Genomic DNA, 14341 nt, shown 5'->3' with positions numbered 1-14341 from the left:
TCTCAGTTTTTTAGTTGTGTTCGAGGGTCCCCAGGATGAGGGAAGAGAAATGAATCTTGACTCTATGTTTCAGAAGGCTGATTTTTTATATTATGATATTATATTAAAAATGCTATACTAAAGCTAAACTAAAAGAATAGAGAGAAAGGATTTCATCAGAAGGCAAGGCAAGGAATGAATAATAAAAACCTGTGACTATCAGAGAGTCCAACACAGCTGGACCATGATTGGTCATTAAGTAGAAACAACTCACATGGACCAATCAAAGATGCACCTGTTGCATTCCACAGCAGCAGATAACCATTGTTTTTATTTTCCTCTGAGGCTTTTCAGCTTCTCAGGAGAAAAAATCCTGGCAAAGTGATTTTCATAAAATATCATGGTGACACTGTTTATTCATTATTCTTCTTTTGTCCAAATTGTATCCAAAACATGAACTTTACTGAAATATTTTAAGCAGTCCTGTGAACTAAATCCTCCTAAAATATAACCTAGGTCAGTCCTCACTCTGAAACAATTGCATATGTTGGACCAGTAATTGTCTTTCTCATCTATGAATGCTCTCCCTCCTGCTTTGGCAAGCAGATGAGCACGGGGTAAGAACAAACAAGGTGTTATAGTTGGGACTGGCAAGATTTGAGTTAGAATTAGATTTTGCTTTACTATTTAAGACAGCAGGGGTTGGGAGGAATGAACTTTAATATACAAAGGCCCTAACCTTCAAGTTAAGCAGCATTAGAGGCTATCTTAATGAGTGATGGCTTAGAAGATGAACAGGTATAAACATATAATCAGCTGTGAATTGGAAAATTGTGTAGATACTTGGTCTTGATAATGTATCAAAAAGAAAAATAAGAGTGATGGCTTAGAAGATGAACAGGTATAAACATATAATCAGCTGTGAATTGGAAAATTGTATAGATACTTGGTCTTGATTATGTGTCAAAAAGAAAAATTAGAGAATTAGAGTGGGGTTTTTTTTGGTTTTTTTTTTTTTTTTTTTTTTTTTGTAATTTTTTTTTTTTTTTTTTTTTTTTTGTTGTTGTTGACATACTATGGTTAGATTGCTGTTCTTATAGCTATTTATATAAATTTCCAGAAGAAGTAGAAAACCAATGGGGAAAAGTTTATCTAACTAGAAATACCTGTGGCTTGCTAAAGAATAAGAATAATTCTTCTATATATAAAATAACAGAGCTGAACATTTTTTTGACCTCTGCAGGAACCAAGGAGGAGCTAGGTGTTTGATGGAAGGAATGGTTCATTGATTATTTGTGAGACTGTAATTTGACAATCCAAACATTACTGTTGATTCATTAAATAAAGCTGACTACTATTTCTATTAAACAAGCTTGGCTCCTGCCTTTATGAATGCTACCTGGGTCTCTTCTGGAACTGAAAATCTGAAAGCACAGATTCTGATTAGATCACATTCTGATCTAATGACCTGCTTGGTTCTGTAATGCCAGTGACTGCCTCCAGGCCATCTGCGGCCTGTGACCCACATTAAGTCAGAAGACTGATAAAGAACTGGAGAGATTGATGTTAACAGGAGGATTTTATCCAGCAGAATTTGTATTAGAATTTGTGATTAAGACTGGAGTTCATGACTGCTGCCCCTATGAGGGTAGAAGCTGGTTTTCCCCTGAAGCCCATCAGAGCAAGGAGGAAAGACTGATATTATTATAAGAACATAAAAGTTACATCCTAACTCTGTGGATCTGTCATGATACATTTTGTTCTTTAAAACCTGCTACTTCTAGTCTTAACCCTAATGAAATTACAGTGCCACCACTCATCTCATTAATTCCTAACAGTCTTAAAACATTCACTTGTGAAAAACTCCTACCCCAGCCTCACAGGAGTGAGTAATAAATTTCCCAATGCCTTTGTGCTCTCCAGTCCTCTAACTCTAGTCCTAATCTCTTCTTGACAGTATACAGCCAAATCTGTCACTGGCTCAAGAATTAACATTAAGCTACCCGTTAGTGCTGTGACTGACTTCTATGAAAACGCCCAGCTGGGACTCTTTGTCAGACCAGGAGCTGTCAGGAGATCCCTGCTACCACTGCTAGAGCAGCAGGAAAATTTAGAACAGTGGAGACAGCTGTATATCTCAATAATGCTAAGATCAATAAAGGTTGTTGCTGACATGGGCAAATATCTTACACAGAATTCAGGAGGAGAACGAATTAGAACAGTTTTCATTATGGCTGTGGTTAGGTATGGAACAATCCCATCCTTGTGCCTAAAAATACTGCATGCCTAAAGGTGATGAGCAGTCCTGGAACAGGGAAGGTGAATCATGGGATGTTGAGGATTTCCAGATCATCCTTGTGCCTAAAAATACTGCATGCCTAAAGGTGATGAGCAGTCCTGGAACAGCGAAGGTGAATCATGGGGTGTTGAGGACTTCCAGATTATCCCTGGGAGAGGAAGAGAGGCTGGTTTGATCCCGCAAGGTTCAGGGGTGGGATTATCGAAGGTGAATCATGGGATGTTGAGGATTTCCAGATCATCCCTGGGAGAGGAAGAGAGGCTGGTTTGATCCTGCAAGGTTCAGAGGTGGGAATATTTTAGCCCAGAGTTAGATCTCAGGACAGCAGAGTTTGAAGGACTAACTCCTGGATTAATTCTGCCTCATTCAGCCTACAATTTATTCTGAGAGGGGTGAGTGCTTTGTTGTGTTAATGCTATTTTTAGGCCTGTAGTGGGGTTTGGGACAGCTGAAGTATGAGAATTAATGTCAAGTACGAATTCTGCCTGGCACATAGAGTGGCACTTTTAGATACATTTTGCTCTGGCCCTGCTTAGATGGAGCTAATAAACTCCTATGTTAAATAGAGGTTTGGCATTAGGCTTTAAGAATTATTGTATTTTATTGTACTAAGTAGAGTGAGTGCCAACAGAGGGTTGCTGATTGACTTCGTTAAAGGTAGTGTTACATTTGAGTCAGACTTTGTGTCAGTCTTTGGGAAAACTGCCTGAATTTATCTGGGGTTAGCTTAATTGCTTGACTATATGAGAATAAACTAGCATGAGGTAACAACAATGGTTTTTCTTTAGATTCAGATACTACCACTGGAAGGAAGGTATGCCCAGAAAATAACAAATCAAATGAGCTATATGTTTGTGATTGTTGCTTAAGTTAATCAAGGACATTACAGTATCTTGTTTAAATACCAATAACAGAATGTGGTTTAGAATAAGAATCAAGTCCAACCACTGTGTTTCACCGAGAGATCCTATAAAGCCTTCAGAGATAAGATGAAGGTCAATGCCAGCAGTGGCATTTGGCATTTGATTGATATCAGGACTGGGGAAGGTCACTGCACTTGCATTTAACGGTTGTGTTAGGGCAGGCACCTGAAAGAGCAGAGCCAGGTTTATCGATTGAATTTCCGAGATTAGCAGGGCTAGGATGGTATCTTAAATAGGTCATACTAAGTGCAGGGACTAACAAGAATTGCTGCTCTTCTGAGTTAAGTTTGTGATTAGAATTTGCTGTGTCAAGAACTAAAGAGCTGAGGCCAGCAGGCTGGAGAGGAGTCAAACTGAGAAGGTAGGCTTGTTGTTTGTTTTGGATGTAATTATCTCTGGGCTGTGACATATCTGATAAGATAACTATGTAGATTAAAAGAAAAAAAAAAGAGGGGTGGGATAGTCCAAGTTATGAAGAATTCTCATAATACCCATGCCTTGAAACTCATTGCATAACCTGACTTTTATTACAATTTATAAAGCTCAGGCTACCATGAGTCCCTTTCACTTTGAAGCTGCAAATGTTGCATAGCTCAAATAAATGTACCAAGAACAGATTTATCCTGCTCAGGTACAGCAGTGGATTTTAGCTAATAGGCATTCTGAAACTTAGAGCACTGGACAGCTCTAGCTGGGCACAGACTCATTCTGCACCTGAGGCGCATCAGGACTTATTATTTCAGATTTAGATGAGATTGCCCCGAAACACTTCACTGTTTTAAAGCAGATCTCAGTAAAATACAAAACAACACAAATCAAACATTGCCCTCAAAAAAATTAAAGAAGTCCAACCAAAATATGCAAATCTGATGATACAAAAGTTGAGAACATAATTGCAAGAAAATTTGGAATTGATGATCCATGAGTTTCTTTTCCAACTTAGAATATTCTGTGATCTGGAAATGAAGTTAAGAATATGTTTCTTTGCAACCATGGTGTGACTATTGTAAATGAAATATGTGGAGTTCAGAATTTTCTACATATATAGGTTTTCCTTTCCTATTTTTTTTTTTTAAAGTAAAAAATGACTAGAAGAAATTATACTCATAACTCCACTACTGGAAATATTAATAAAATATAATTATCTACCTTTGTTTCCAATGGAACTATCAGTTGAAGAAAATAAAAAAAACTTTTTGTAAAATCCCAGAAATTCTAATTTTTTATTATGAAATAAATATTCAATATGTAGCCATATAGCAGTTGAAAGGATCTAAATTAATGTGTAAACTCATATAAAAGCTCTGTAAAATGGTTTTGAACACTTGCTTTATAGAGGGGTAGACTGAATTCAAATGAGTTTACTAAATTTACTAATTTTCTCCATAAACAAAAGGAATTACTCTCTATTTGGAAGTCATGTGATGTAATTTTGGGAAGGATGTACCACCTTTTACATACACTGACTAGGTGAAGCCCTATTTCAAAACCAGGAAAATTCAACTGGCTGACCATGAGGATTTCTTTGCCTTTGGTTCTGTGATGAGTGAGAATGTACACTTGTACTAAAAGCAGCACAGAAACCTCCATTCCTGCCCATGGAAACACAGGGTAACCACAGGTGAAACATTCCAGGTAGGGCACTAGGATTTAGTGTGGTGCCCCAGCCAGCAGTGGTTATGCTGATTTTACCTTTTCGCTTTCTCACTGGCACCCATAGTGCTGCAAAGAGGTTGGCAGGGCAATGAAGGTCAGGAAATGCCCCGAGGTTACAATACTGCAAAGCCACTGCTACCCAAAACCCTGTTTCTTTGTCTCTGGTCCCATCTGAGCATCAGAGAGCAGTTGATCTGAGCATTTCTGAGCAGTCAGACTATGAAACAGCATTGACAATTATGTTTTATTAATGGAGTCTGGGCTCATTCTGGACAAGGACAATGCTGGAAAGGAAGAAAAGCTGATGGTCAATAGTGAACAGGTTGACCTGAGCTCAGAAATCTGATCAAACACCCATTTGTGTCAATGGAGTGATATCATACCTGTAATCCTAATAAGTTAAAAAGAGGAAAGAATTAGGACTTCAGAGCAGAAGCTAGCACTGATAGAAAGATTTTAAGGGAATTTTCTCATCTACCACAAAAATTTTAAATGAACCCTGAGAATGGAAATTTTCATACTGAACTATGGTAACCTAAATAGTCAGCATATACTACATGTTATGCTCCCTTTTCAAGTAGAGATAGGCATCTACAGAATAGGAATAATTCCTCCTGTTTTAGCTCTTGAATAGTCCTTGGATGGATTATCCTCTGGAGACACCCTAGCCTCCCAAGTTTGTTTGAAGTAATAACAGAGTAGGGAAGAAAGTATGTGGTTTTATCTGGAATTACCTGTTTGTCTGTTGAAATTGAACCATAATATTTCAGTTGCAAGCACTCCAATATTAGAATGGTAGCAAGTTCAAAGAGGTCATAACCCTGTCTCTGACATTTGGATAGTTTTAAAATTAAAAAAAAAAAAAATCTGAGGAACAGGAAATATTTTTTTTGGTCTTTAACTTAGAGACCCAGTTAGATCCTCTGCATCCTACTTTATTCCTCTCTCACATTATTAGTGCATTCATCATCTTACAAGTGTGTGCAAGTACTTTTGAAAATACCGTATGAGGGTTCATGGGGTCTGCTGTCTGTAAAATCATTCTGCCTGACATTTTTATAAAACCTTCACCAGAAGTGCTCCCATGAGCTTTTACCCATTTAGATGAGGTCAGTATGTTCCTGCTCCTGTCAGGTAAACCTACTCATTTTTCTGAATATGAAATGATTTTCTAAAAAATGTCAATTGTAAAACAATCTTAACTGCCGTAATATAGCCCATGGTAAGGATGGCTGTTCTACAACCAGCTTTGTGTAATCTTGTCCACTTAAGTGAAAAGTAATGTGCATATATCTGCTTTAATCTCGATCTTTGAAAAATATCAGGCCACCAGACATTAAGCAATTCCTTGTGAAACTAATTTTGTAAACAGACATTTGCATTTCATTACATATATATTAGCATAGAGTGATTGACATCAAGTTTTTCCAGGGTTCATGTTCTCAGGAATTTACATTTCATAACAACTTTATTTTGTAAGCAGAGAGGGATTATGTTTCTGTTCCTCAGTCAGGTTTAGCAATGTGAACAGCCCTGGCCAGCAAAGCAGGCAGTGCTGAGCACGCCGTGTCCATGGTACACACATTTCAAGCATGGGGAGGAAAAGGAGGTTTCAGGCCAAGTCTTGTCTGGTTCCATGGCCTGAGCTCCCACTCAGTGAATACCTGGAGAGCTCAATGAGGTTCAGTTCCATCCAAAGGAAGTTCAGATCAAGCATGCTGAGCCAAATTCGTGGTGTGCACCAAAGCATCATAAGGGCAGGGCATTGGAGAAACATTTTGAAATAGTATTCCTCATCCAAGTAAAGCAGGAATGTGTGAATAGGCCTCAGGAAAATGTTAATGAAAATAAAACAAATGTTGTTTTCACCTGCTTTGAGCTTTGAAGGCACAAGAGCCAATTTACCTCTCACCATCACCAGCTGGCAATGGAAATGAAGCAAAGACATTCCTTTTCTGCTTGCTTATCAAACTGAATTATCTTAAATTCTGCTTGCTGGCACTATAACAGGAAATTTTGAGACTTATGCAAACACTGCTAATTGCAGACATGATACCAAAACATATCCAGGTGTGGAAATAAATTCCTTATAAAGTGAACAGCTGTGGAAATAATCCCCTTCTTATTGAACAAATTGCTGATTCAGAATCAGGTTATCCTCTTCTTTCATTAGCAGCAGAAGTGTTAAGGGCAGCAAGGCACTCTGGGAAAAAAATACCAGGCACCCAAGCAAACGTTTTTCCTTTGTGAACTGCTGAAAAGTTAATGCTACCTATTCTATCTATTGTAACAAATCTTTATTGAAATCACCCAACTGGTAGCAACCAAAGAAATGTGTGATATAAGAAGCAGATTATCCTTTGAGTTTTATATAGAATATATGGCTTGAAAAAAATTAAAATATGAGAAAATGAATTAAAAATGACTTAAAAAGAATAAATACAGACCATGGAAAATGTCAGTGTGAAAAGGCCTTTTACTGATTTAAAATTTAATTGAATTTCGAAACGTTCCACTTCAGTCAAATGCTGAGGAAGCTCTGTTGTGTATTCACAATTTCCTGGATGTCCTAGAACTGATTGATGGCAAGTGAGTTATCATTCTGTCACAAGAGACAGTTATATATGAAAAGAAAAAAGAAATATTTTCGGAGCATGAAAACTGCAAGTGTATTTAGAAAGAGACTTTTTTTTAATATCGTGTTGTTGCACTTTCTTAATAGGTAAGACATCTGTGATCTATCACTTGGGCCTTAACACTCAAATAGATTTTGAAATGCTGGTATTCAGCAGTTTATTCCAAAATTACACTGGGGATATGAGTTTAAATGCTCTCATTTAGGTAACAGTAACATATTATGCTTTAATCAATACACAGAAGCAATTGTTTACTGTTTGTGATAGTTCATGTTGTTTAATTCTGAGAATTAATGACTTGGATAAAATGAAGAGTAAAAGCCATATTCTAATTTGTGAGAAGGGCAAGTTTAGGTTTCATAGAATTGCAAACTGTTAAAAGAATGAAAGACAAGAAAATATCACTGCAATCACTACAAGACATAATTTCAGCTTGGAGGGAATTTTTAAAGTACTGCAATAGGGAAAAAAATAAAATAAAATTTGTGTTAGTCAAAGCACAAACCAGATTTTTAATGAGGCATAGAAAAGTCTCATAAAAACCACTGGAAGGTTGTTTAAAAATGCCCAGTTTTGGTTCATAAAATTTACAGCTCTCAAGGGCATTAATTTTTAAGGGTTTCACATGACTTACAAGTCATGTAGCCTGTCTCAGTCCATAATGAAATGTGAAGTATTAGCATATTTACCAGTTAATATTGGAGACAGAATCATGGGGTTTATAATGAGCACACTGGGTTCTGTGTTTGGGTTTTTTTCCCTCCCCTCCTGTGGTAAAACATGCTGATCAGACCATATCCTCAAATAAAATAGCAAATAGTATTACTGTTCTTCAACTATTGAGTCATACTTGCTACTTCTTCCATTTAAACTTCCATTTTCTCTTCCACAACCTACTGCATTCACTTTTGATTTGCTATGAGCTTGGTTAGTTATCAAAATAAATCAAATGTGATAATGTATTGGTACTGGATTGCCATTGTAAATATAAGTTAGAAGAGTTGGTTTTAGTTTTAAAAGTGTAAGTCAATAAAATCAAACTTTATATGCTACAGAGTGTCCAGAAAAACAGGTTTTTGTCTCTAACACAGAAGAAAAACATATGGTGCCACTGTTTTTAGGGATCTTCTAATAGGCACTAGACCTGTGCTTTTTGGGAACAAATAGATTTGAAACTTTGTGTTATTTTAGATTTAAACTTTAGAACAATAAAATCTCTGGGAACTTAAACACTGAAATTAAGAAGATTCTGATTTACTTTCTCCTCAACAGAAACATTAATCTTTCTTTACAGGTCCTCCATTGGAATATTTCAAGTCAGGTTCCTGCTAAGAAAAAGCTGATCAGTGTCATGGTACCAGGGTATGTTCTCAGTGTCATGTGTTCCATTGGATGCCGTGGGTGTTCTTTGAAATGTGAATAGTCATAAATAACAAATTCCACTGGAAGTTGCCTCTCAGGTAGGTCAGACTCTAGAGCAGGACAGGTGGGACAGCCCAGGCCATGACTGCCAGTCTTGCTGGGATACACATAAGGCTTTCTTCAGGGTCCTCAGCTTTTACATGATACCCAAGGGCTAGAAAAAAAGGGCCTCTGAAATTCACTGTGTTCCTAGAAACTAAAGCAGATAGCTTTCCAACTTCCCATATATGTCCCAAAGAGCTAGGGATGCAAAAATCTAGAAATGAGAACATATTTAATTTTTTCAAAGTGTTATATGTAAAATCTACGTGCTTACATGCAAAAGTTGTATAATTATTCCCATCAGTTTTATCTTCAGGAGGAAGAATAAGGTTGTGAAAATGAGTAAGCATTCACATGATTGCACATTTTCATGACGACCAGGTTATTCATGTTTTTAGAGAATATCTGTACTTACAGTGAGTGCAAATCTAAGTTGAAGAGGACTGTGAAAAAGAGGAGAGGAAGGGAGGGGAAAACTGCACTGTTGCTGCCACCCTTCCCAGCATCTGCCCACATCAGGGAGTGGCAGAAACAGGTCTCTGCCTCCCCAAAACCCTTAGGCAGATGTGCTCTGCCTTGGCATGCAGGGAGATGCCTTCTTCAAGGGCCACAAGGCAATCTGTGCAGGCTTCTGAGCTTTCAGATGTGGATGCTTCCACTCTAATTCGTATGGGTGAAGGCACTGGGTTAAACACAACCTCACTGTAAGTTCTCTAAAGTGAAAGCTAATCTTTAGCCAACAATTTGAAATAAAAAAAGATTTATCCTTTATTTGTGTCTAAACTCCTCCAAAAATTTGGAAAGATTTTTTCCCCCAAATACAAAGAGAAGATAGTCCTGGAGACAAAAATACAGAGGAAGCAAACTGAAGGGAGAAAAAAAGAGATTGGTGTGGAGCTGGGTTTTCCATTATTTGCAATATGTATTTGTGGCTCAGCTTATTTTTAGCCACTTTTTCTGTTGCTAATGAAAATGTACCTGTTATTCTTGGTAAACCCAAAAATGTTATCTTTGTCTCAGCTGCATCATTATCATTAGGTTGCTGTGCTGCTGTCCGAGTTTCTCTACTCGCCCGGGCAGGGAGGAGGTCTCGCTGGCTGAGCTGAAGGCACGGCAGCCGACAGCCGGGGGGCACTCCCTAGATGCGCCGGGGCGTCCCGGGAGCGCCTCAGCAAGGGGCAGCAGGGAGCAGCAGGCAGGCGAAGTAGAAGAATGAAGACAGGGACCCTCCTCGCGGGTAAAATCCAGAGCCTTTTATTAACTCCAGGCGCACCAGCCGAGCAGGGACCACGAGGCAGGAATACAGCAGCTTATAAAGGGGGTGGAAACACGACACATTGACCAATGAGGGAGAACTAGGGAGTGAACAAACTTGTGAGAAACATGCCGGCTAGCCAATAGGAAATGTGACAGGGAGGGACCCTTGTTCCCGATCCAATCCCCCACCGAAGAAAGGAGAACTTTCTGGAATATGGGAAGGAGACAGTGGGTGATGGACAGAACTTGGGGAGGGATTGACAGAAGGTAACCAGGGAAACAGGGGAGGAGAGAATGAATTGACACTCTCAGAGAGAGAGGTTCCAGGGGAGGGGGAGAGGGGGATCCCAGGACTGAACCATTATAGCTTTAGGGGGGAACAGAACACACCAAATGAATCCTGCACCACAACATTAGGTGTTCCTGATAATTCTCTCTCTGAGGTCCCCATACCATATAAATGGAAGGCTACTGTCATTGAAGCTGAAGTATGTTTTATTAAAAAAAGTTATTTATATTTAATCCAATTATATCGATGATGTAATGCATGTCATGTATATTAACCAGCTATATATACAGCCTGATATGCAGAGATATTAAAGAAAGTACTGATGTGTGCCCACTGTTGGGTGTGTTCCCAAAAAGCCCTGTCACATTCCATCACTCATTCATGGCACAGAGCCCGAGTTCAGTGGAGCTCCAGCTGCTGACCGGCCCGATGCTGCTGCAGCCACTATCAGGGGGTTTCTAGGAAAGGCTGTGGCAGTCTTCTGCATCAGGTGCCATCTCTGCAAGGGCATCTGGAGTTTTTACAGAGTGCCAGGAAAATCCATTTAATAAGCACGTGCTGGAAAATATCTCAAGTGACACAATATGCTGGCAGTTTTCTTAAGGAGCCACTAGTATGGATTTTTCCAGAACATGGACCAAAGCATATTTGAAGAATATAGAAACTGAGTAAACCTGGTAGGTATCCTGTCTGCAAGAAAATTCACAGCCTTTCCAAAATATGACCATGAAAGTAATAATAACAATCAACTCCCCCCTACACACACTAGAGTGTGCTCTGTTTTAGAGACCATGATACTCCATTTCAACTAATCCGATAGCAATGCCTCCTGAAAAACATAAGGAGACACCATACAAATTTAGTCCATGATATTACGCACACGTTCCACCTGAAGCTCATTTCTTGTTACCTGCCTGTTGTGTTGGACCCTGACAGGCTGCATAAATAAGCAGTAATGTGGTTAAGAATGAGATCCACTGTGTTTTACACGTAGCATAATTTTTATTGTTGTATGTGTGGAACAACAGGTGCATCTAATTCTTGACAGAGAAAGAGCTACTCTCTTAAAACTGTCAGCCATTTTTTGCACAGCTCTTTTAAAGAGCATTCAAGCAAATTAAAAGTAGAAGTTTCCAAAACTTGGCAGTGGATGGAGCTTCATACTGAAGATGACTTTCTTTTCCAGATCCTTTGAGTGCTTCTGTCATGGCTGCTCAGAGCTCTCGTTCTATTCTCCCAAACTGGGGCCGTAGTGTTTTATTCTGGATGGTGACATGGTCTGTGGGAACAGTCTACCGTGATACTCATTGCTTTTCTGAATTTAGGCTCTCATTAAAGTGGAGCCCCATTCTGTTTTAGTGAATCTATGTCACCTTCCTAGCAAGGCTCGTGTCTGGAGTACGACAGGGACTAAAAGGGTGTGAATGCCTACCCTGTTGCCTCTCTCTGGATGCAAACCTAAGAGACAACTGCAAAGGAGTGTTTAGTTTGTTGCTGCTTTTTAAAGGAACAAATTAACATAAATTGTTAATATCTAGTACTCCATGTCATTTAGGGTAATAATTTTGAGAGGCATGCCGTGTGAGTAATATTTAAAGTCACTCTGGCTTTAGTTTCACTTTTCTACATTGCTCAACTGAAGTTTGGATTCTTTTTTATTATTGAAAACAGATATAAACACTGATAGAAAAGGATTAAGTTATTTGTCTAGGGTAACTTCATGTTTCAGAATTTTAGAAAGTTCAGGTTTTAAAAAGCCATAACAACTTTTTAAAACTTTATAATTATACATTTAAAATTCTATTAATATTAAAGTTTCAAATTCTAAAAGCAATTAATTTTTCTTAATTTGATAAAAGTAATTAAAGCATATTTTAAAATTAATCTTCTAAACTCTAAGAATGTGAATTTTGATGTTAAAACAAATGGGACTATTGAAAATCTTAGATCTCATATGTGCTATAATTTGGTAATTGCTGGAAAATTAGTTTGAGACACTCTATTAAAGATGCTGCAGAAACACCATGTGATCACAGGAATGAACACAGAAGGAACTTATGACTTTGTTTGTATTGCTTATGAAGGTGATAATTTAGGTTATGCTTTAAGGTAGCTGGAGAATCACTCTCCCTCGGTTACCAAAATGGATTTTTTCTTACCAGCAAGATGATGATATTGGAAGATACGGAATAGGGAGGGCGAAACAAGGGACAGATCAACATTGTATGAAAAATCATCCACCTGAAAAATGAATGAACACAAGTCTTGACAATAATCTCCTATGAATTACCTTCAAAGTGCTTTGTTGTGAAATTTCTCTCTGTCCTAGATGGCAGACTCCAATGTCAAGCCTGCCCCCAGAATGTGCATCAATATTCCTTGTTGCTGGAGCAAGAACTATCAGACAGAAGAGGAAATCTGGATGCTCAGCCTGAATGCGGACTGTGAAGATTAGAAAAAAAAAATGTATGTGCACATAGATTCTTTTAATTTAGTTTTGCTGATGACTTAATCTAACAAGAAATTATGTACCCATACATAACATTACTGAGAACTGCCTTAGAGATCTTTATAATATTCAGACTGTTACAAAATGACTGTTTCATGCCTAAAATGCTTTAGGTTAGTGCTGCTTTTGCTCAAATCAGAGTTTATTCTTTTATTCCCTTGGGGGTTATTTATTTTTTGTGAACTTTTCATGCGCCTGCTTGTGCTGGTTTTGGCTTGGACAGAGCTAATTTTGGCTTTGGTAGAGCTATTTTTCTCCATAGTAGCTGGTATGGGACTGTGTTCTGGTTTCTGCTGGAAACAGTGCTGGTTACACGGGGGTGTTTTGGTTATTGCTGAGCAGTGCTTGCACATGCCAAGGCCTCCTCTGTTCCTCACCCTCCCCAGTGAGGAGGTTGGGGTGCACAGGATGTTGTGTGGTCACAGCAGGGACAGCTGACCCCAGCTGACCACAGGGATATCCCAGATCATCTGATGTGTATGGCTCAGCACACAAAAAGGAAAGGCAGGATGTTCAGAGTGATGTGTTTGTCACTGCATGGTGGAGCCCAGCTTTCCTGGGATGGCTGAACACCTGCCTGCCCATGGGAAGCACTGAATTAATTCCTTGCTTTTCTCAGCTTTGCTTGTGTGCACAGCTTTTGTTTACTCATTATCTTTTGTTTACTCATTATCTACTCTTTATTTCAACCCACGAGTTTTTTCTTACTTTTACTCTTTTGTTTCTCCCTCTTTTGACCACGAGCAAGTAAATGAGTGACTGCAGGGGGCTTGGTTGCCTGCTGGAGTAAACCATGACAGTGCTGCAATATGTTTGAGAGGTATGTCATGTATTCTGCCCCCAGTAGATGCCAGAGAGTTCCAGCTGAAATATGCTATGCTTGATGCAGAAAATATTGCTGAAAACACTGTGCCTTTTCCAAGACAGGTATCTGTTGGACCTGGGCTTGCTTGATAGAACAGAGCTTTGTCAGATTGTGTTTACAAGTTTGTGTACAAACGATATGCAAAGCCTAACATGAGAAATTTGAGCCTAAATACAGACTTTACTCAACTTTCAGGTCTGTGTGGGATTAGTGCAGTAGTTGGTATCAGCATCAGTACAGCACCATCAAGAAAACAAGAAGATAAGAATGGTAAAAATAAAGGTTTTCTGAAGATGTTAAGTCAGAAGCAAGAATTTTTGCCCTGTTTTCGCAGTCTGTAGCACTGTCTTCTTTAGTGCACCTGCCATCTGTATCATGGTAAAACTTCAATAAATTTAAATTGCTGTATTTTTTCCATGTATCTGAACCCAATAACAATGAAAACCATTAAAATATGTATCTGA

The 14341-nt window shown here is 38.6% G+C and overlaps 1 long non-coding RNA gene across 1 annotated transcript; it reads left to right on the top strand.

Moving 5' to 3' along the window:
• Positions 1-2548: 2548 nt before the first annotated feature.
• Positions 2549-14298, top strand: LOC121333556. The gene is made up of 5 exons (XR_005952308.1): positions 2549-2670; positions 8788-8855; positions 12833-12969; positions 13757-13832; positions 14073-14298. It is a non-coding gene; the product is annotated as an uncharacterized LOC121333556 (long non-coding RNA).
• The last annotated feature ends 43 nt before the right edge of the window (positions 14299-14341 follow it).

Source organism: Onychostruthus taczanowskii, unplaced genomic scaffold (assembly GCF_017590055.1).
Source record: "Onychostruthus taczanowskii isolate IOZ18803 unplaced genomic scaffold, ASM1759005v1 scaffold17, whole genome shotgun sequence".
Taxonomy (NCBI): domain Eukaryota; kingdom Metazoa; phylum Chordata; class Aves; order Passeriformes; family Passeridae; genus Onychostruthus; species Onychostruthus taczanowskii.
The sequence above is the reverse complement of the archived record's forward strand: the minus strand, read 5'-3'. Positions and strand labels throughout refer to the sequence as shown.